The 23,086-nt window shown below is 46.5% G+C and overlaps 1 protein-coding gene across 2 annotated transcripts in view; it reads left to right on the forward strand.

Annotated features, from left to right (window-relative positions):
- Fhl2 (four and a half LIM domains 2) overlaps window positions 1-23,086 on the forward strand; it is a 78,181-nt gene that overhangs the window by 13,413 nt on the left and 41,682 nt on the right. Inside the window, exon 1 of one of the 2 annotated variants that reach the window (XM_006986063.4) lies at window positions 18,826-19,067. The exons of the other annotated variant lie outside the window; for it this stretch is intronic. The gene's annotated coding sequence lies outside the window, so the exon portion shown is untranslated. Of the gene's footprint in view, window positions 1-18,825; window positions 19,068-23,086 lie in introns of those variants that run through there. 2 annotated transcript variants of the gene reach the window in all.

The raw sequence follows: 23,086 nt of genomic DNA on the forward strand, positions 1-23,086 counted from the left end.
TATGCTCAAGAGTAGTATTATTGGGTCTTGATAAAAATTTATTTCCAATTTTCTGAGAAGTCACCATACTGATTTCCAAAGTAGCTGTACAAGTTTGCACTCGCATGAGCAGTGGAGGTATGTTCCCCTTATTCCATATCCTCTCCAACATAAGCTGTCCTCAGTGTTTTTTTTTTTTTTTTATCCTAGCCATTCTATAGGTGTAAGATGGAAATCAGGCATTCTTTGATGATTTTGGTATGAAGCCCAAATGGATGCATTCACAGTATTCTGATCTAGACAATGACTTTCTCAATCATTCAAATAAAGAGAAGGAGATCAACTTAAGCCATGTCAGGTAGTGGCACTTCAAATTGCAGGCAGCATTTATTTTTGACATCTTGGATCTGAAACGTTATCCAGTTACATCTCTGTGAACAAACAAAGTAATCAGAAAACTAGCTTTAGTAATCCTTCTAACTCGAAGTAGCTTGCTGTTTGGTCTGTAGATCATGTCTCATCTAGAGCTATAGTCCTGAAGTCAAAAGAAAATAAAGCAAAGGAAACTATAAATCAGAAAGAAGATATTTGCCTTTTCTGTGACCCCTTGTTTCCGTCACTATTTCATTTCTCCATAGCTTTGCCTTATCTGAAAATAAATAGTCAGATCTTTCCCCATGGACCTCTGCTGTTCCCAGCATAAGACTTCAAAGCCCAGCTTGCCACACACAAAAGCCAGGAAGTAGTGAGAGTTCAATAGGGCTAGCAATCCATGTCATCTTCACTACAGCAGACAGGTGACTCTTGAAAACCCAGAGCAAAAAAAAAAAAAAAAACACATTATAGTCCCAAGCTGACCAATTCGTCTTTAGGCTGAGCAGCAGGTTCCCTGTGATGCCCGAGCACGCAGAATCAGTGACATTCACATGCAACTACATGACCACAAGAGGGACAAAAGGCTAATGGAAGTAAAAAACACTACCAATATCAATTTCAATGTAAAACTAGCATAGTGAGGAAATCAAGACTTCCCCCCCCCCCGCCCCAGTTAAATCAAAGAAATAAACGGGGAAAATGAAACCCCAGGACAAGGAGTCCCTGACAGCAAGGACTCTGCTTTATGAGCTCAGCACACACTGTGCTTTCCACGCCACGGATACTCCTGAATTTGGCAGTTCTGACTTCAATGTGATGAGGTTGAGTTGGGATAAATCTGTCTTCTTGATGAGAGCTGAGTGTATTTTCTTCCCCTGGTTATTTGCCTTTCTGTAGGGCATATATCCACAGGCGGCTGGTTCCAGACCTCCGGGATGCATTGAATGCTCAAGTGCAAGGATGGTGTTGTGTTTGTATGTAACTCGTGCGCCTCTTCACATGCACTACCTCAGACACACCTGGCACGGTGCCTACATATCACGTCATACACCCACTGTAGTATGATACTTTTCCTGTAGTCAATCCAAGCTTTGCTCTTTGGAGCTTTCCAGAGTATAGTTTCGACCATTTCTTATGCATGGTTGGTTGAATCCTTAGATGAGGAACCCACAATTAGGGAAAGCCAACTGTAATTGTGATCAAGCTACCCCCAAACACCCACCATTCCATTCACTAGAGACTGACTGCTGGCCTTTAAAGCCTAGTCCTAATCCTTTAAAGCCGGATGTAGCTTTTAAAGCCACTGTAGAGACATTATCACTAGCACCAAATCAAATCCATGAAGACACTCTGTCCTGGGCCTGTGAAGAACTGGCTATTCCCCGGGCCAGTAAGAAGCAGGTGATGACAGATGGAAGTGATATTCACATTATTCCCACCAGACAGCCTTGTTCCCAGGAGGTCTGGACTAGATGGAGTCTAACTCCAATCTGTACCTCTCCCTTAGTCTGGCTAAGGGGTTGAATACACCCTCCACCCCCAAATTCATATGCTGAAACCCTAACTGTCAGCAACTCAGAGCAGAACCTCATCTGTTAATAGGGTTGTTACTGCTGGGCAGTGGTGGCACACGCCTTTAATCCCAGCAGAGCAGGTGTATCTCTGATATCTCTGAGTTTGAGGCCAGCCTGGTCTACAGAATGAGTTCCAGGACAGCTAAGGATACACAGAGAAATCCTGTCTCAAAAAAACAAAACAAACAAACAAAAATAAGGTTGTTACACATGCAATCAGTTAAAAGACGAAGGGATTAGCATGCATTCCACTTTAGTATGACGTGTGTCCTGACAAAAGGAGGACATTTGGACAGGAAGAACAGTGTGTGGACATGAAAACAGAGATCAGGATGATGAGTCTACCAACCAAGAGAAGCCAACAATGACTAGCAACTCACCATAAACTAGGAGAGAATCACAGGATGGATTTTTGTGTAGGGCCTTCAAAAGAGACAAGTCCATTGGCCCTTGACCTTGGATGTCTAGTCTCTAGAGCTATAAGAAAATGAATCTGTGTGTTTAGGTCATCCAGTCTTGTGGCAGGCTAGTGTAAGGGCCATCAGGTGGCTTGTCTTAAAAAAATGGGAACTGAATCCAAGCACCCAATCTTGCTCTTGAGGCATTGGTCAGTGCATCCTGGACCCACTCCACTGATTACCATGTATGCCTCATATTGCTGGACTATGGGCATGGGAAAAGAAAACAACCACTTTCTTTAGCCTCACATTCTGCAGACAAAGCCTGTAAGTCAAACTAAGAAAACAGAGGGCCAGCAGAAGAGACACAAAGCTGTATTTACTGAGGATTTATTTTCTTCTGCAGAGATGCTCATAGCAGAGTGAAAAGCCAAAGAGGGGGCCTGACCTTGGAGCTTATAGTCTGTTTTAACAAACAATAGGTGTATGAATTGTTCTTTTCTTTCTTTTTTTTAAACAAAGGAAAAGGTGTTGGACTTCTGGGAAGGGTGAATTGTGGGAGGAGAAATCAGTAGAAGAGAAGATTTTTTGTACAGACCCTCCATGATGCCTTGAGGGCTGTTCTGATTCAGGAAGGTAGGGAGGGCCACACAGGGAAATTTATGTCTTGTTTTCACACAGATGGGGAGCAGGGGTGGCAGAACGTTCTTTCTACTTTTACTGTTTCTCAGATGCCTTAGGCTCAAAATAACCGTTACACCAGAGTTGGGGGTTGCCCTGGGGGTGGTACATCCTGGTCCTTTTTGGTGGCCTTTTATAGATCTGCACATTTGCCTTCCTGATGTATAGAGACAGGAAATCCTGCTGCGTAGATGCGATCAATACAATGAACAAGATATCTCTCGGGAAAGATTATGCCAAAGGCTTTGGGAGACGGGGGAGATGGGCAATATGTGGTTAAATGAAACTGACTATGTTTTCACACACAGTTTCAAGTCTTTGTAGTCTTCATTTCAGCCTGTTATATAAGATACTGAGTTGGAGATGTTTCTTGGCATGGCTAAACCACGCAAGGGCACGGCATGGGCTGTGTCCTCACTACGGAGTGCATTCTGTCAGAGTGGTTCTGCTGTGGACCCACTCAGGTGTATGGATGGCTGTGTTCTTAAGGACTTTGCTTCGTTTCCTTTTGGGGTTTGTTTTGTTCTATTTTAGGAGTATCTTCCCAGCTGACTCATTTCCCTTACACGTTCTGGTGTGATTTTTCACAGATGCCAATTTCTGTTCTTCTAATCCTGTCAGGGTATGTTGCGCCACCTGACGTGAAGCACCTTCAGTCTCTATTTGAAATTATTACCAAATTGCACTATTGGCAGGCATTATTTCTTACTTTGTATTAGCACATGTTGAACACGTACGGTAGATTTCACTACAGCATTTTCATACACAGCTTTTATCACATTCACCCCGCCATCACCATCTCCTGGTCTCCTTCTGCTCTTGCTGATCCCCTTCCACTTCTTTCCGAGTCCTTCTCAATGTTCATGTCTTTATTTGATTCATTCATTCGTTTGTTCGTTCGTTCGTTCGTTCGTTCGTTCGTTCGTTCGTTCGTTCGTTCATTCATTTTTAGACATTCCAATATAGTTCACTAGGGTTGATTACAGTGTTGTAATGAGAATCATAGGTTCCTTGTCGGTGTACACACCACTGGAAAAAATCTCTTTCCCTTTCCCAGACGTCATTACATGTCTATGAATACTTGGGGAAGAAGTATTCATACCTGCTGAATCCCTTCCCACTAGCTACCATCATTTGCCTATAGATCCTGGGATGGGAGGGCTCAAGGGCCCAGGGTGACAGGCACAGTCTTACATGGGTCTTGTCGATCTCTCAACTGCTGTGAGCTCAAGCGTGTAAGAGCATGTCATGTTCTGAAGATAGTACTCCACTTCATTCTTCCCCTTCCCTGGCCTCTTGTCTTCTTCCCACCAATCTTTCCTGATGTTCCTTGAGCCTTGGAGGAGGGATGTAGATATCCCACTTGTGCCTGAGCACTCAATGATTCCTTAATCTCCACACTCTGACCACGTTCAAGTCTTTGCAGCTACTGCTGCCCGTTACACAAAGGAGTTTCTCTCACCAAAGATGATGGTAGCACTAATCTATGCGTGTAAACATGGTTATGTAGGTAGTCATTTGATGAAGACATCATGTCTATTTAGCAAAACAAAGGCAGTAGCTTTTCCAGTAGGGCCTATGACTTCCCCAGCCACAAGCTTTAGACTAGTTTACGAAATCAGATATGGATTCCCTCTCATAGAGGGGGCCTCAAATCCAATCAGAGGATTGGTTGCTCCTCCTAGCAATTTGTCACAATTGCACCAGGGGGTACTTCTCACCTGGTCCACCAGCAGCGTAGTGTGCAGACTCCATAGCTGAGGAAGACTTTGGATGACAGTTCTCCCCCAGGAGCCTGTGCAGCAGCATCTGGCACTATGTGAACTGGGGGTGGAAACATCTCTTGGGGTTCTAGCTTGTTTTCTCGATGTCCTGCAACCAAAGCGGGAAGTATCTTCAGCAATAGGGTCTCACTGTCTAGTTCTCATGGGCAGCCAGCAACCATTACAAATGCCATTGTATAGTGTGTACTCATTTAAGAGGATAGACACTCTGCTCTCCTGCATGCAAATAATAATGCTCTCAAATAACACTATCTTAGTGCCTGTTGGAACCTGCATGTGGTTTCTCTCCCTCCTGGATGCTCCACTCTGCTCCTAGGAGAAGGATGCTGTTTTTCTGATGAGCTTTTCTTGGGATTTACTTGGTTGTCGCTGTTCTAGGGATAGAAAGGCAGGTAAACTCTCTCTCTCTCTCTCTCTCTCTCTCTCTCTCTCTCTCTCTCTCTCTCTCTCTCTCTCTCCTGAGCATGTACAGACTTTTCATTTTCTATCATTATCCCCTAAACAATCTATTGTATAGCATTTGTGTCATATTAGGTGTTATAAACCATTTGGGGATGATTTCATGCATATGCAAGGGCACCCCTTGGTTATATTGCAAACACTACACCATTTTATAAAAGAGAGTCAACCATCTTCAGATTTTGGTGTCCTGGAGTGGCTCCTGGAGCCAATCCCCCTGTGACCCTGAGGGATGACTATGTACACACCCCCACACAATAGCTTACACTATTGTGACAGATGACAAGTCCCAGAGTCAACAAGGGAGTCAACAAGCTGAAAGCCAAAGGGAGCCTGAGCCTGAGAACTGGGAAAAAAAAAAAAAAAAAGGAGAGTTGGCTTGATGAGGACGGGGAGGCTCAGGACACAGTTTCCACTTGCAGCTGATGATAAGAAAACCCTGATGGTCCAACCTAGAAATGTCAGGCAGGAAAAGTTCTCTGCTGTGCAGGGTAGGTCAGGCTTTGTTCTATCCAGGCCCTAACTGATTGGAGGACACTCACAAAACAAAATCTAATCTGCTTTATTCATCATGAACAGTCAAATGCCATTACATTTGGATTTGAAATGTTTCACCACAGGATCGGGTGTTGAAATTTTGGTCCCCAACTGAAGTCACTTTTGGAAAATGGTGGGACCTTTATGAGTTTGGCCTAACAGAAGGAAGTTAAGTTGCTGGCAAGTGCCCATGAATGGCACATTAAAGTCCCAATCTCTTTCTCCCCCATATTTAGGCCCCCTTTTTGCCTCTTTGCTTCCTGGCCCTCATGAGGTGAGCAGCCTCCTTTTATATATGAATCTGCTGTAGTCCTCTATCTCACTATAGATCCCAAGTGACAGGGTCAAGTGACCACAGACTGAAGCCTTGGAAACCATGAGCAAAATAGACCTCTTCTCCATTTGAGTTGACTCTCTCAGTAGTTTTGTCTCAGTATCAGAAAGCTGATGAGCACAGATGTCAATCTCAACTAAAACTCCAGAATAAGGTTTGGCCAAATAGCTTGATACTCACTCATCCAATCAAGTCAGCACATAAAACTAAGCACTGTAGACTCTTAGGTCTGACTGTGGGCTCTGCCCATATTTCCATCACTTTCTATATGTGCACTCGACACAGTTTTCCCCCACGACCTTAGTCACTGTTAAATGTCTACTTCAGTCACACTGTATACTTGCACCCACTGGGTGACCATCTCAGGGCCTTTTTAATCTTCTAAAAAAAATGGAATTCTGGTTTTTTTTTCCATTTCCACTTTTACCGTCCCCACCCACCCCCATCCTACCCAATGCCCCCCATGCAGCTTCTGGAACTTTCTGCTCTTCCCGTCTGTATGAATGGACTGCTTTGTGGATTTGTATTTTTGTGGATGGCTTATTGCATTTAACATGCTCTCCTTCATTTTTACCTGTGTAAAATGTAGCATGTGTCAGAAGTTCCTCCCTTTTTAGGACTATATAATGATTTACTATGTGTACCATTCCATTGTCTATGCCACAGTTTGCTCATTCATTCATCTGTCTATGGACATTTCAGTTATGTATGCCTCTTGGTTGTCATGAGTACTTCTAGGAGAGTGGATACAGATCTTGCTTTTCAGTCTTCTTGATATACTTCTAGAAGTAGGATATCCTTCCATATCTTAGTCCTGACCAGATCTTACTGGAGTTTTAGCTTTACTCAACTAGTTCCTCCACTTCTAGTCACATTAGAAGGGGATGGGGAGATACTTATTCATCATGGTGGCCCTGTTAGCATGAGTCACTTAATAAATAACAGATTCCTTCTTAACAATTTCCTCCTGGCCACCCTCCTCCACTCCTGCAAGGATGCTGTATGCCACCACTCCCCTGACTCCTGGAAGGATGCTGAATGACACACACACACACACACACACACACACACACACACACACACACTCTCCTGTAAGGATGCTGTATGCCACCACTCCCCTGACTCCTGGAAGGATGCTGAATCACACACACACACACACACACTCCTGGAAGGATGCTAAATGCCACCACTTTTTCATTGTTATCATTCTAGAGATGGAACTCAAAGCCTCCCACATGCTAAGCAATGGCTCTACCTCTGAGCTCTACCCTTGGCCCTATGAGCTTTGAGTGTCAAAAGTGCCCCCAAGCTCTGATGTTATTCTCACATTATTCATTCCAAATGCGAGGAGGACTCTGGGTGCATCAGAAATAAAGGACTCCAGTTAAAACCAGGAATAAGAGATAAAATTCACTAGGCTGTGTTTGGAAAGGGTTAATGAGACAGAAATCTTATACCTCACAGTTTAATCATCTTAAAAAATATCTCTGAATGGGATATCACTGATGTTGATACTTCTTCTAAAGTTATAATTTATTTCCAATAACATTTAAAATTAAACCAGAGGTAATACAAGACATGCACACTAATATCCTCTAATTTTGTGTGCTTTTTAGGATAGACTGGGTGTCAGCCTGACTTCATTCAGGATGGGTTTTTAAACTGAAGTTGGAGTAAAGGGCTGTAGGTGTCTCAGGGAGAGAGGGCACTGTGTGGCTTCCTTGCATTCCTTGGGTGTTCGCTCCTGTTCTTGTTCCCCTCCCCCCTTTAAGTTTCATGACAGCTCAGTACACAGCCACACATTTAAGGCCAAAATGCTGGAGATTTGGCAAATGAAGAAATAGACCTGGAGCAACTCCAGCACCTTCTGAGTATGGGTCCCATGGCTTGTCATGTGAGGTGGATTTACTGTGGTGTGTGGCTTCCTAAAAAACCTAGCATGAAAACCTAGCGTGTGGGGTTAGGGATTCAGCTCAGTGGTAGAGCACTTGCCTAGCAAGCCCAAGGCCCTGGGTTCGGTCTTCAGCTGGGGGTGGGGTGGGGAAGGGCACACACAAACCTAGGGTTTTTATCAGGTAGCACTCCTTTACGCCAGTAGCCACAGCTGTAGCTGCCCCTGATTAGCTTTTTAGCACTATAAAGGCAAATCCAAAAGGATCAAACATCTCATTGCTCCTCGCCTTACATCCTACAGCATTTTTTCCCCACCTATGTGGACCCTCTGGCTGCCAGCACAACAGAACACAAGCTGATACAAGAAGACATGCATACCACACACTTCCCTCTGGAGCCTGAGCCAAGAATCCTTCTTGCCTGAGAAACCCAGGCCAGTGTTGGTTTTGGATACCACCACCAACTAGCAGTACAATGTGTGACCTGTTTTCTCAGAGATTAGCAATCAAAATAGACTTCAAAAGGTTTCTCCCTAATAGACCTGCTGGCGGATAACTCGCCAAGGAGCAGAACAAATCCTTCGGAGGGACTGGTGCATAAGAGGTGGTGGATGGACATAGGCCTTCTATTCAAATAGACCCGCAAGCAGGTTTAACCCTCTCCCTCAGCATGGAGAGCAGCCACAGACCCACCAGATGCAGAGAAAATGCTTCACTCTGCTGATAGGATGGCCTGGGTGCAGAACAGTCTCTGCAGAGCCTGTGAAGGGAGGTAAAGGAAGCTACTAGAAGGTGGAGGAGCTGCCAATGAAGTCACCCTGGGTTTAGCTTTCCCAGCTTCCCTTCCAGCTGGCCAGCTGCCTGGCCCCACCCTGATTACATTTGAGAGATAAAACTGTCAGACGCCGGCGCTCCCACCTTTAATCCTATTCCGGTTCCTGCCCAGGTTACTAAATTCCCCGTGTCCGGCCCTGGACTCTGGGTCCTGCCTTCTTTCAAATTACAGGCCTTGCCTCCAGCTCCTCCTGAGTGCAAATGGTAACAGGGCCGAGTCCCCAGGATCCCTCATCTCTGTAACACCTCTCCATTCCAGTAATGTGATGTAGACCCTGTCTAGGAACCAGGCATGTGCCGACGTGTCCTCCTGGCAGAGACACTGGGGTAGGTCCAGCCCCCAGCCTTGGCTTTGATATCTGCTGCCATGGGAAAGCATTTCCCGTGCTTTTCCATCTAATTCACACAGATGCCTCAGGGACCCCAGGAGAGTAAAAAAAAAAAAAAAAGAAAAGAAAAGAAAAAGAAAAAACTGGCCTTGAGGCAGCCTCATGGTAGGTTTTATACCCAGTTCTCTGCGTTTCTGCCAGACAGAGAACTTAGATGAGCCCTGGGATGGTAGTATCACATCATTTAAGCTCTGTTGTTTTGGCCCCGTGATGAGGGAATACATCAAAGCTGGGACAGGAACTGGAGGGAGCTCTCTCTGTGGCTGAGAAGAAAGAGATAAGAGCAGGAAGAGATAGATTGCTCCAGTCTCCTTGAAGGACACATCCTCCATGACCCGGAGATCTCCCACTATGCCCCACCTCCAGTTACCTGTGGTTGTAGAGGACCACAGCCAAGGGAGGTGTAGACCTCTGGTCCTGTTTACGTTTACCAGTGTTTTCTATTCACAACTTGAGTCTCTCCATTCAAGAGAATGTGTCACAGGGCAGGTAGGGGGAAGGGAGGTGTGAGGGCTTCTGTTTGTCCCACCTCTGCCCAGGGACTGTCAGAAACGCAGTGTGAGGGATGAGGAGGCCTCGTGAAGCTATGGCAGAGCTGTTGTCCTAGGATCACACACCTGCCTGCACACGCTCATGCTGTTAGAGAGGCGAGAATCTCAGTAGAACTGTGGTGGGGAGAAGGATTTCTTCCTTTATTTTGTATGTTTTCATTTGCAGAGACAGAATATATATATATTTCTTTGCTTTATTTCGATCTCACTGTGTAACCCAGCTGACCTCAAATTCACAACCCCGCCTTCTACCTTCAGGTGCTAGGTGGGATTATAGACACGTGAGACAGAATTTTTTTAAAGAAGTAATCAATAGACAATTAATGTGACCCTTGCAGAGAGTAAAGGCATGAATTCAGATTCAGCTCCCTGAAATGAAGAGAGAGTTCATTTGCAGAATGGGGACATCCTAGAAGCCCCTCCGAGCAAAGCTCTCTGGGATTGAATAGAGCTGGGGTAGGCCGTGCTGGGAGTGGGTGAGCAGCAGCCCTGGTCCAGAAGAGCAAGTGGACTCGAGCTCTTCAAGACTTCCCACACGTGACTTTCCTGCAGCCCCACTCACAGCTTCTTGAAGCGCCGACAGATGCTATCTATGACCTGGCGGTTACTTCCCTTAATGCAGGAAGAATTGTTCCCAAGCCCAAGTAGGCTGCCACCTCCTGCAAGGTCAGGCTTTTCAAATTAGCTTGGAGTCAAGGTAGCTGTTTGCAAGGTAGCTCTCAGGGTAAAGCCCGGATCACTACAATGCCTGAATAGAATCGGCCCTGACTTCTTCTGTCCAGGCAGGTTATATCCAGCACAGCGTGCGCATCACAGCCTTATACTGGTTCGGGTATTCAGGAAACCTGAGTTCAGTTCAGTAAAGAGTGACCAAACTGCAGAATGATGTGAACACAGAAATGTCCCAATCCTTCCAGTGTGTGGGGGGGGACCAAGGGACGGGGTGCAGCTCACATCCTTTCCTTCTGCTGATAGGAGCAAGAGAAAGATGGTGCGGCAGGATCTAACCTGACGCATGCGCAGGTATTCCACAGCGCTTCTGTAGTGGAGTTACTATGTAGTTTTTTAACTCGGGCTGGGGTGGTGTTCTGAGTAGTAGAGGACAGAGGAAAGACAGACATTCCAAGAGGCTAACTGGGGTTTAGGGGAGAGAGAGACAGAGACAGAGAGAGAGAGAGAGAGACAGAGAGACAGAGAGACAGAGACAGAGAGACAGAGAGAGACACAGAGAGAGAGACACAGAGAGAGAGACAGAGAGAGAGACAGAGAGACAGAGAGGGAGAGAGAGAGAGAGAGAGAGAGAGAGAGAGAGAGAGAGAGAGAGAGAGAGAGAGGGAGTGAGTTAATTTAGTATCTTCAATTAGTATCTTCAAGGTCCTGGTATAATACAATAATACAATACGGATATGGAAAAAAGAAAAGCCTTCTGTGCTGAAAGGACATTCGCCTCTCTGGTCGAAGGCAGATCAAGATGAGGTGGAGACAACGAAGATAAACAGGATGAGGTCCCAAAGCTCCTCTTCTTGCTTAGGATTATATTGCAGTCTCTGCTTCCCCGGCCTGGTAACTCGCCAAGCATGTTCTTAGGAAAAGAAAACCTCTCAAGTACGTCCTTCCTCTGCTTTAAGCCTGACCTACTACGGAAGGACGAGGTACCAACGGCAGCACGAGGAAGCAGACAGTGATCCACTGGGGCAGGCGCGTCCATCCCAAGGCAATAAAGTCAGAAAACCAGACTACCCTGAAGACGTGTGCAAAATGTAGAATCTCAAATTGTAGAAAGGATGGCAAAAGGTGCGGAGGAAGAGGAGAGCTGGACAGCTTGCCAGCTGTTTCAGATGTCTGACAATTAACTGCATGGGAGTTCCCCGGACCTGTCCCAGAAGGCAGATAATCAAGCCACTACTATTGTACCGTAATTACCCAGCATCTTTGCTGTGCAGAAGATTCCAAACATATCTGTACAGTTAGTATAGCCTGAACGTATTTATTTATTTATTCATAGTTTCCCGGCAAATGTTACTACCAGAAGATGTTGAAAGTCACACACTTCAAGAGAATGTATTCCTGGTATTCCAACGGTCAGCTACCCAGTGAGTGCAGGGATGTAAAAAGAAACTTGGTTGTTCTAGGAAGCTCTGCCGTGACTCCCAGGTCCGATTTCAAAGTATCCTCCAAACTAGGTGGAAAATTGTCCTCAATTTTCTTACTGGGAGAACTTAAGACATATGTAGCTAACTTTCTTTCTCCCCGTGCAGAATTATCCGCAGGAGGCATTCTAGAAGTGTTCCAACTGAAACCTAGCCATAAATGGATCTAAGAAAAGACAGATAGATCAGATGATCTCTTTTCATAAGGTAAGAAGAGAGGTGCTGTTCCCTGTGTTTCCCAGGCAAGGTAAAGATGAGAGCGTAGAAGGACCCTCCCAAGTCACACACACCCCTACTTGGATCTTATATGTCCCCCAAACCCATGTTAGAACCTTGGTCTCCAAGACTGGGGTGTAGCTCAGCAGAAACTATTTGCTAAGCATATACAAAACATGGGCTGGATCCCCTGAACTTCAAATGAACAAACAAATAACCAAATCTTGGTTCCCAGTAGGGGACTGCGGATGTCCTTGAAGGGGATCAGAGGATCCTAGACCCTGACTCTGTTGTTCCTCGGCCTTGAGATGAATGCTTTATCACATCATGATGACGTAGAACCCCAGCACAGGCCCACGCAATGGTGCTAATTAAGAACACTCAAAACCACAAGCCAAAATAATGTTCTCCGTAGTGACAGAAAGCTACCATAGCCTCAACGTTTCTGGTCCTGAGTTTACCCCCTCCCTCCTCCAGCCAGGCTGGCCCAAAGCCCTGCTTGGACAGGCCGTTCAGATTGTCTGCCAAAGAGAAGAAGAGAGAGAGTGAGCTCTCAGAGTTGCCAGGCTGACTCACAAAATTACTCCACACAGGGAAGCAGTTTTAGTGTGGCTTAAGTAAACATCCCAGGAACAAGAGAAGCATGAGATTGTCCCGTCTCGGGGATGCAGGGAAGAAGGGTGAGAGGCCACATGTGCAAGCATTTCAAGGTGTCTTGACCCGGGCAAGAGAGAGTGGAACAGTCCAAGAAGACAAGCTGAAAGGGTAATGATTCTCTCCGGAAAAGGCCCGCGAGCAGAGGACAGAGGGGTCTCAAACACAGTTCATGGTTGGGAGTTTTGTTTCCCTTGTAGATTTCAAGTCAGAAGCAAAAAGCACATGTTTTCAGGGGTCTGCACCAGGAAAGCTCTCATGAGTAAGAGTCCACCATTCGCTGACAGGACTGAACTGGGAGGCCAGCGCTGTGCTTTTATTTTATGTGTTTTTTTTTTTCTTGCCCTTGGTGGTTCAGCCAACCAAACAGAGCCCTTCTCGGTGTGCTATCAGAACCACAGTGGAAACTTGCATCCAGTGTTCCAAGCAAGCTTTAACCACCCATGGAAAACTCAGAATCATAGAGTCGTTTGTGGGTTTGGCTGCAACTCAGACATGTTTTGAGGCTTCAAACACTGACTACTTGCATCCATTAAATAAGTCTGTGGAGAGAGAGAGAGAGAGAGAGAGAGAGAGAGAGAGAGAGAGAATGGAAATGGGATATGCAAACTGCATCCCAGAGAGCCAAGCACCTTCCTCTTAAACAGCCTGAAAGGAGGCAAAGGGGAGGTGGTGTCCTTTGCTGGAGTGCTACTGGGAGGTTCTCTTGGGTGTCTCGGGCGAATGAACAGAGTATGGGTTCTAGGCATGGGAGATGGGAGTTCTAATTATATCAAGCTCCCCTCCACTTCATTGGAGGAAGCCTTTGGGAGTCCTTGTTCGTATAAGCTCTGAGAAGATGGGTTCCCTGTCAACTGTTGGGTTTTCTGGCTAAGCAAGGCTTGTAGAAAGCATGTAGAACTTGCTGAACCAGGACCTGGTTCTGTGTCATCTAGACGCAGGCAGACACCTGCCCCCGGATCCCCAGGTGGAGAGGGCATGGTTTTTAATCACTCCTATTGCTTGTCCCGGCTTTCTGATCCTAGACGCTTACTCACCTTCCAACTATATGGGGCAATTGGAAGATGAGCTCTGAATCAGGGCTGAGTCATCCGGGCAGCTTCCTGCCCGGGGTTGAGTGGGGATGGCTATGTGGGAGAAATCTCTCTTCCATGGGACAAATGTGCTCTCAAAGTTATCCAGGGCTGGTGGAAACCCATACGGAGACGTCTGTCTCCTAGGCCTGTTTCAAGTGTTCCCTTTCTTCCTGGCGATGATTAGGTCCTCATGGTACCCATAGAGTGGCCATTACCAGAGGATGGGGACCCCAGTCTATTCCTCAAAAGTGGGCCTGCAGCCAGCATCTCTCACTAGCTGACTTGCCACCAGGTGGTAGCATCCACCTGCCCCAGATACTCGGGCTTCACCCTGGTGCAGGTCAATCCAATGTCAACATTTGGATCACTCTGACCCACAGACTGAACCTTTTGACTTGGTGACGTTTTTGTGTTTTTTTTCCTATGAGGGAGGACATGAGACATGAGATTGGGTTTTAGAGTTCCCAACAGTGGTCTCTTTGGTCTGCCTCTGCTCTCCCTCCCTCTTCCAGAGATTGACATGGGATCATACTAACCTAGCCTGGGCAGTTGGAATTCCAAAGAGTTGTTTCACTCAAAGTCCCTTCGGGATTGCCTGGAGGGCTGCTTCCGTAAGGACCTGCACTCTCACATGGTTCCAGAGCATCCTGAGTGCAGCTGGCCACGGGTTTTGAAACATGCAGCAGCTAGCTCATTCCCTCCAGCTGTGTGGCCCCAGGGCCCAGAGAGTGGTGGCTGATGACAGAATTACAGGCCAAAAACTCAATAACCTATCGTTTGCCCTCATTGTGGCTTCGTTCTGCTTAAGGAATTAGATTATCTCTCAATTTCTTTTTCTTTGGCCAACTAGCCTGTTACCCAGAGCAGAGTTTTTCTCTCCAGAAGAGAATCTTCCATTTTTAGACCAGGAGCCCAGTCTTAATCTCCTCCCTGATGAGAAGGCAGTGTTTCCTTCTACGGCTTGGATTCATCACCCCTTTACCCTTAAATACAACCTAATGTTTACTGGAGAACTACCGTGTGCTATACTGTTTGGTCCTGGGTGATTTTCATGCAAGACTGCTAATAACCAAAGGCTTCCACAATAATTCCTTAAAATAGATATGAATTAGGCCATGTTAGAAATAAGTAAATTGAGGGCTAGGAAGTCTCAGGGTTTACCTGAGACTGCAGATCTCGTCATAGGTAGGGCATTCAGATACAGGCCTGAATTCAGGGCTCTCTACTTCCATAGTAGAATTTATATTTCCCAGAATGTTTCATCCAATGTGATAAAAAAATCATTAATTATTGCCGGGCAGTGGTAGCGCATGCCTTTAATCCCAGCACTCGGGAGGCAGAGCCAGGCGGATCTCTGTGAGTTGGAGGCCAACCTGGGCTACCAAGTGAGTTCCAGGAAAGGCGCAAAGCTACACAGAGAAACCCTGTCTCGAAAAACCAAAAAAAAAAAAAATCATTAATTAAAAAAAGTGAGAGATTTTCACAAGCTATCTTTTAGTGATTAGTCTGTTCGTGCATCCAGATTACAGCATAATTTTTATTTTTAAATAGCTTATTCTTTGAGTTGTTCATATGAGTAGATGATACTAAACGCAGAAATTGTCTAACCTTGCTGTTTCCAGAAAGCCTCCCTGACTCTCTATTTCTCTCTAAGCCATTAGTTTCTTATTCTTCTTAAATGAACACATGTTACTTTCAGTTTAAAAACATTTAACAGGTAAAATTTTTAATGGATAACACATTTGGGTTTCTTAAATGTCATGGGAAACAAATAAAATATATACACAATAAAAAAAAAATAGCCTCCTTTCTCTCCTGCCCCCAAGCCCCAGCCTCCCAGGCCTGGTCACATACAAGAATGCTTTGTTCCTCCTTTCTTTGTTCACAAAAGCCAAGGATTGGTTGCAACCTAGGAAATGTTCTCTACTTTTATTTTTCTTGGTTGCTGTATCTTGGCGCTCACGCCAAATCAGTAAATATCCTTACCACTTTTTTAACAGCTACACTCATAAGTAATTTGAAAATGTACCATGCTATGTTTAACAAGTCCGCTGTTGGCAGACACTTGATCTGGTCCAGTTTTTTTTTTTTTGTTGTTTTTTTTTTTTTTTTTTGCTGTGACAAACAATTCTGCAGGGCCTGCTCTTGTATGCATATCGCTTTGTCTAGGAACAAGTACATACAAGGTAGATGCCTCTAAGGGGAAAGCCTAGGAATGGCCAACAGTATGTGCATTTTTAGTGTAAGGACTTTTCATCCTGAGATTTTCTTCAAGCATTGCGAAGGGAAAAGAGAGGTATGATGAATTCTTAACATTCACCATAGAGCTTCAGTTACTATGGGTTGGGGATTCAGCTCAGTGGTAGAGTGCTTGCCTAGCAAGTGCAAGGTCCTGGGTTTGGTCCTCAGCTCCGGAAAAAAAAGAAAAACAAAAAACCCATGGGTGAAACCTTTTTGCATATGCATCTTGGTTCCATCTACTTCCTCTGTCTCCATTTATCTTGACTCAACCCTGACATGTTCCCTCACTAGTCAATGCTCTTGGGAAAGTTTCTGGAAAGTAAGAGAGTTTAAAGAAGAAGAAAAAAAACCCATGCATATGTAATTTCATATAAAAATAAACTACTACTTATTAATAACTACTTATTAATGTCATCAAATATCCTGTCCATGCCAGAATTTGTCAGATTGGTTCATAAAAATTTCTTCTTTTAGTAGTTCGTTCTGTGATCCAAATCCGAACATGAATTGTGGTTAGTTGGGCTTTTTGTTTATTTGTTTGTTTGTTTTTTGGGGGGGTGTTGGTTTGGTTTTTGGTCCTTTGGCTTCTCTCATGATTTCTCTTTTCACAGCATTGTTGTAGAAATGGGTAAGTCTGTTTTGAGGGACTGAATTTTCCTGACCATATGCCCCTAGAGGTACTTAATTCCTCTCTGATGTCAAAAGGAAAATACAAAAACAAGTCACAGAACTTGTAAGAAAGAAAGCAACGTAACAGAATCAGCGTGGCACAGCTGCAGCAGTTAGTAGAAGAAACTTTACATAACTAATTATATTACTAAGAATAGAACTCAATGCATAACTCACAAACCTTAAACAAATAAAAGGAAGCAGGAAGAGGACACATGCAGATTAGTGTTTCATTATTCTCTGAACCCGTATTTTAAAGCCAAGGCTTAAGACTCACCATCTCAGGCCTGGACGATTTTGCAATCTGCAGCTTTTACATAGAGAAAGTAAATTTAGAAGCCTTAGAGCGATTGGGCTGTCTACATGCACGTTACTTGGAATCTAAGATATAGCCTACCTTGACCATCAGTGGGAATTCACTTAGGATAATACTGCCTTACTTGGAAGATGGGGACAGGAGTGGAATGGATTCCCCGTGTCCAGTTCCAGCTTGCACACCCTCTTTGGAGGAAAGTGTTAACCCTGGGGAGTCACCTGAGTGAGCGACAGGAGTTGAGAATTCCTCATCCTTTACCATACTCACATGGCCTTGCTATCCCATAGACACCAGTGCAAATCTCCACTGATATAAAAACCATTCGCCTCATCTAGAGCAAAAGTCCTCATCCCATAACTGAGGTAACTAACTTTACCTAAAGAGGCTGAGGATCCTGGGAGAGGCCAGATATAGCAAGTACTGAGTAAGTGACAGCTGACCTGATGTCCTTGCCTCTCACATTCCGAGATTCCAATATGGAGACCCTCTGGAGGCACCAGTCAGGAAGTATCAGCCAGAAGAAAGCCATCCATCACACGGTTCTCCCTGCCTTCTCTGAAAAATGTGTTACCCTGAGCTCTCTTTGAGCGTTGAAAATGACGTGCCTACCCACAAAAACCTCTACCATCGTGCTGGTTCTTCAGCCGATTTGACTGGATTTAGAATCTCCTAGGAGACACATCTCTAGATGACACTTTGAGGATGGTTCCAGAGAGGTTTCCAGAGACTGAGGGGGAAAGACTGACCCCCAAATGCATTCTTCAATTAAGTTGCTTCTGTCAGGTCACAGCACTGAGAAGTCACTAACCCAGGCCTTCACTGCCTCTCCACATGCCCATCAGCCACCATGTTTACATGTGGTTCCACCACCTACTCAAGAGCAGATGTCGCCTTTCCTAGGCTTGGGGATACCTATTCCTCCCACCACCATGTTGGACATTGCCTCCTGTCCCTACTAAGGGCCAGCTCTGTGCAGAGGACCTTGGCTTTGAGCATGAAGGACACATTAAGACCTTCATCTGCTTTCTGCCGGGCTGGAACCACTGAATGTCAAGAGCTCTCTAACCCCGAGTGTTGGGCATAGGACTTTCTCTTAGTCAGCTCCGTGGTGGAACAGGCTCATTAAAGATTCTTTAGGTCACTGGTTGGGTTCATTCCATGATGGAGAGGTGTCTGCAAGGTAAGTCCCAGAAGACCACCATGCCCTGCATGCGCACACATCGTTCCTGCCCCAAGTCTCCAAACGACCCATCCAAGCTTGCACCAGGCTGTGACCAGGCGCAGACCCTGCAAAACGTGGGGGGCGGGAGGGGTGGTCCTGGTGAGAGAAGACCCATGTCATTCCTCCTTTGGATGGCAGTAGCCACAGTCCTCTGCTCTGCACCGCAACTGGCCCCCGGAGCCGAGGCCCGGCCATGCAGCTAGGCTTGATCCTGTGAGCCAAACACCAGGAAGCGAGGAAGAGCGTTAAGTCAAACAAAGGGTCCGCAGCAGCTGCAGCAGGGGAACACGCGACGACCAGCAACCGAGGGGCGCTCGCCACCGCGCCCTGCTCCCTTGGCCCGCGCGCCCAGCCCGCCGCCCCGGCGCGTGTGTCCTTATATGGTCAAATGACTCGGCGGGGGTTCTAGAGGGCGGGAGCGGCGCGGGCTGCACTCCGCCTGCTGAGCTGCCGCCGCCGCCGCCGCCACCACCACCGCCGCCGCCGCCGCCGTGACACAGTCCGCTGGGTGCCCTAGACCCCAGCCCCGCCGTGTGTGCGCACTCCTGCCGCCGCCCAGCCACAGCCGGGCCTGGTACACAAGAATAGCCACCAAGACAGCTGCCCTAGCACGCGTGGAGAGACACCGGTGGCCGGCGTACCCCGACCGCGGAGCGGAGACCCCGGAGACCCGAGCAGGGCTCTGCAGACCGCACCCGGGGTAGGGACCCAACCCGGAGAGGACAGATCCTGGCCGGTAGGCGAGCCCTGTTTTGCAGAGGACACCCGGGATGGGGACCTAAAACGGAGAGGACAGATCTGGGGAGAAGAGAGCCTAGCTAGGGCAGGGGATACTCAGAATGGGGACTCGAAATGAAGGGGAGGGACCCAGAAGGGGAGGGGGCGAGTTATGGAGACGGTGGACCGGAAACACGGGGGAAGAAGGGGAGTCTTGAAGGGGAGACCCCAGAACCGGGGAGTTGATCCACGGGAAGACACCTCCAGGAAGAGCGGATGCGGGGCAGAGAGGTTCAGAATCCTGAGTGCCAGGGACCCATGGGGAATGGTGGGGAAGGGAACATTGGTGTCCAGAGGGAGGGCTGCAGCCCTAGAGAGGTGGGTCGCCGCCAGGTGGTGGAAGACGAGAGGGTGAACCACCCACAGGCAATCCCCCCAGGGACAAAGTGGGACTGGTCTCTCAAGTCGATGGAAGGGACGCTGGTCAGCACGTGGATGGCCAGGCATTTCCCTTGGGAAGAAGTCGAGTTTGCCTGTGACCACACATCTTGACTCATCCACAAAATTAAAACCTGAGGCATAGGGTTAAAAAAATAATAATAACACTTTTAAATGAAAAGAATTCTAACCGATAGATTGCGGTCTTGTGATGTCTTGTGGTAAGAAACTTGTCAATGCTGTTTCTGGTTTTAAATGAAGACTTAGCCATATTTGTTCCATAGTCTTCGGCTGTGTCTCTGGCACTCAACAAAGTAGGCATTTTATGAAATAGACAGCAGCCGTCTTTGGTAAAACCAACTTGTGGCATGCACTTCTCACACCTATTTTGGGAAGTAATGAACTACAATTTGGGCTTATAGATATGAGATTGTCTTCAAAGCACTACTCTAAATGTGTCTCATGCTGTGCTACTCTGCTTATATGTATATTTTGCAGTAATGTATTAGAGAAAGGTTGCTTGTGGTAGTGTGTGTGTGTGTGTGTGTGTTTATTGCTGCTATTTGAGATAAAACCTCACTGCATAGGCAGGAAATTTACCATGGCATCCCAGGTGACCTCAAACTGGTGCCTATCCTCCTGCCTCAGCCTCCAAAGTTTTGCAATTGCAGGAGTGACCTACAACATCCTGGAGCTATGGTGATCTAGAACCTTTCCCTCAAGGCTCCTTCCGCCCCCCCCCCAAAATAATTTGCCCTAAGTCTTAGAGTTTATGAACTCCCAACTTAATAACTAAAGGTTAGCAAAACCAAATTTTAAAACACTTATTTTTCCTCACTCTTTTTTCAGATCCAGCTCTCTTCTAGTTTTTAAAAGAACAGTGTGCAGCATTGGTGGCCCCTGTTCTTGCTTCCTTTTGTGCTGCCTCCTTGCTAACCAGCCTCACAGATTCAACATGGATGGGTCTAGAAGGCTTGGCTGGCAGATGCGCCTGGAACAGAACCAAGAGGCCAGAATTAACATTGGGACCTCTCAGCCCACATGGCTGGCCTAAGGCGGAAAATCTGTTGGTTCCTCAGTTTCCTCCCCAAGAATCAGATAACAAGGAGCTTTCCTGTACATTATACAAAGCATGTGTACATTTTATAGCCTCTTATTCACAGATAAAGAAACAGAAACAGAATGATCCAAGTAATTTTGTTGTCCAGAGTTTCCCAGGCTGTAGACATAGCCTTCAGAGTTACCTCCAGAGAGCTGGACTCTGTACCGGGCCACACTGTATGAATATTGTGTTGAGGCCTGACGCTGCATGTTTTGACCCAAGATTGTTAAATGCCTTCAATACTGAGCAAATCTCAACTGCAGAGAGAAATGCCCAGCAGGATATAGAAAAAAAAACAAAAAACAAAAACAAAAACCAAAAACCCTCAGAAGGCCAAGAGGCCTGGATTCTACCCCTGTTCTGCCCGGAGGGCTAGCATCTTATACACTGTGTCTAAGTCACTGTTCTATTGCTGTGAAGAGACACCATAACCAAGGCAACTCTTACAAAAGAAAGCATTTAATTGAGGGCTTGCTTACAGTTTCAGAGGCTTAGTTCATTGCCGTCATGGTGGGGAGCATGGCCCCACACAGGCAGACTGATGGCTGGAGAAGTAGCTGAAAGTTCTCCATCATGATCCGCAGGTAGCAGGGAGAAAGAGTCTGGGCCTGGCATAGATTTCTGAAACCTCAAAGCCTACTCTTAGTGACACACTTCCTCCAATAAGACCAAACCCCCTAATCCTTCCAATCCTTTCAGAGAGTTCTGCTCCCTGGTGACTAAGCATTCGAACATATGAGCCTACGAGAACCATGCTAATTGAAAACACCACACACCAGCTTCCCCGTTTGTAAGCAGCTGCGGTTTGGATATGATTTTTCTCCAAGACTCATGTGTTTGGAAGCTTGGTTATCCTTGGGTAAATGTCGGGAGGTAGGGAGTGGAGTTTGGGGGGTAGAGAGATGATTCAGCCGTTAAGAGTACTTACAGAGGGTCTGTCTGAACTTGACACACAACACTTAGCTCCCTATAACTTCTACTCCAAAGGATCCTACATCTTCTTCTGGCTTTCGTGGGCACCTGCACACACTCACACACACACACACACACACACACACACACACACACACACACACACACACTATGTAAAAATAAAAAATGAAAGAACTTAAGAGACGGGCTGCTAGGTGGTGGTGGTGGCAGTGGCAGCGGCAGCAGTGGCGGTGGCGCACGCCTTTAATCCCAGCACTCAGGAGGCAGAGGCAGGAGGATCTCTGTGAGTTCAAGGCCAGCCTGGTCTCCAAAGCGAGTTCCAGGAAAGGCACAAAGCTACACAGAGAAACCCTGTCTCAAAAAAAAAAAAAAAAAAAAAAAGAGGTGCGGGGGGCGCCTCGTCAACAGAAGGCCCACCCTCGGGAGGGACTGTGGTACCCACCCATCTCTCTCAGTCTCTGCTTCCTTTGGCAGTGTGGATCTCACTCTCTCTGGTCCTCTGTGAGTGCCTCACCAGAGCAGCGCTGAGGCCTTTGAATCTCCAGAACTATGAGTTACGGGACATCTGAACACAAAGCTGCAGCGTTTAGGATGTCAGACAGTGTCCCCGGAGCCAGCAAAAACAGCATGTGCTACAACCAGACTGTCAGTCAAAGAGGATATAGACCTGTGCTTGCTGCAGCCTTTGGAGCCGGTTGAGTTAGGCAATCAGTGAATGAGTGGACGGAAGTATGGCAGCCTCTCTTGATGGAGCGCTGATATGGAACACCGAGGCGGAACCACCAAAGAGAAGGGCTGCCGTGAAAAGGAAGGGGGCAGTTGTTCTGGAATGGGGAGGGCTAGAGGAAAAGGCCAGTGGAGGTCTGGGTAAGCAGTTGAGGCTGGGGTCTGGAGGCCAGGCAGATGAAGATCAAGCTGCTAGTGATTAGTGCCTTGGAGAGAGAAGGCGCCTGCTGAGACCGAGCAGTTGGCTTTCATTCTGTAGGTGTGGAAGCTGACAGCATCCAGTCACTGGTTCACACCCTCGAAAGCAAGCCGTGGTAGAGCCATCTGGCGGAATCTCCCTCCATCTGTAAGACTTACGAACTTGAAGCAGCCTGCCCTTCCTGGCTTCACCAGGTTTTCTTGTGGAGACTGAATGGGCATGTTTTGAGAATAACTGTTGTGACTGGGTCTTTTTTTTTTTTTTTTTTTTTTTGAGACAGGGTTTCTCTGTGTTGTTTTGATGCCTGTCCTGGATCTCACTCTGTACACCAGGCTGGCCTCAGATTCACAGAGATCTGCCTGCTTCTGCCTCCCAAGGTGCTGGGATTAAAGGCATGTGCCACCACCACCCAGCTTGTGATAGGGTCTTAAAGGATGACTTGGACATAGAATCAGGCTGGGGCTGCTTGGCAGAGTGCCTTTGATTTCAGCTCCCCCATGCCTTACCTGGTCCAGGGACATCTCAGTTACTCAGTACATTCTCTCGACTGGATTAAAAAGTCTGAAGCACATTAAAAAAAATATATATATATATATATATATATATATATATATATATATATATATATATATATATAGCT

The sequence above is a fragment of the Peromyscus maniculatus genome, chromosome 21, assembly GCF_049852395.1.
Source record: "Peromyscus maniculatus bairdii isolate BWxNUB_F1_BW_parent chromosome 21, HU_Pman_BW_mat_3.1, whole genome shotgun sequence".
Classification (NCBI taxonomy): domain Eukaryota; kingdom Metazoa; phylum Chordata; class Mammalia; order Rodentia; family Cricetidae; genus Peromyscus; species Peromyscus maniculatus.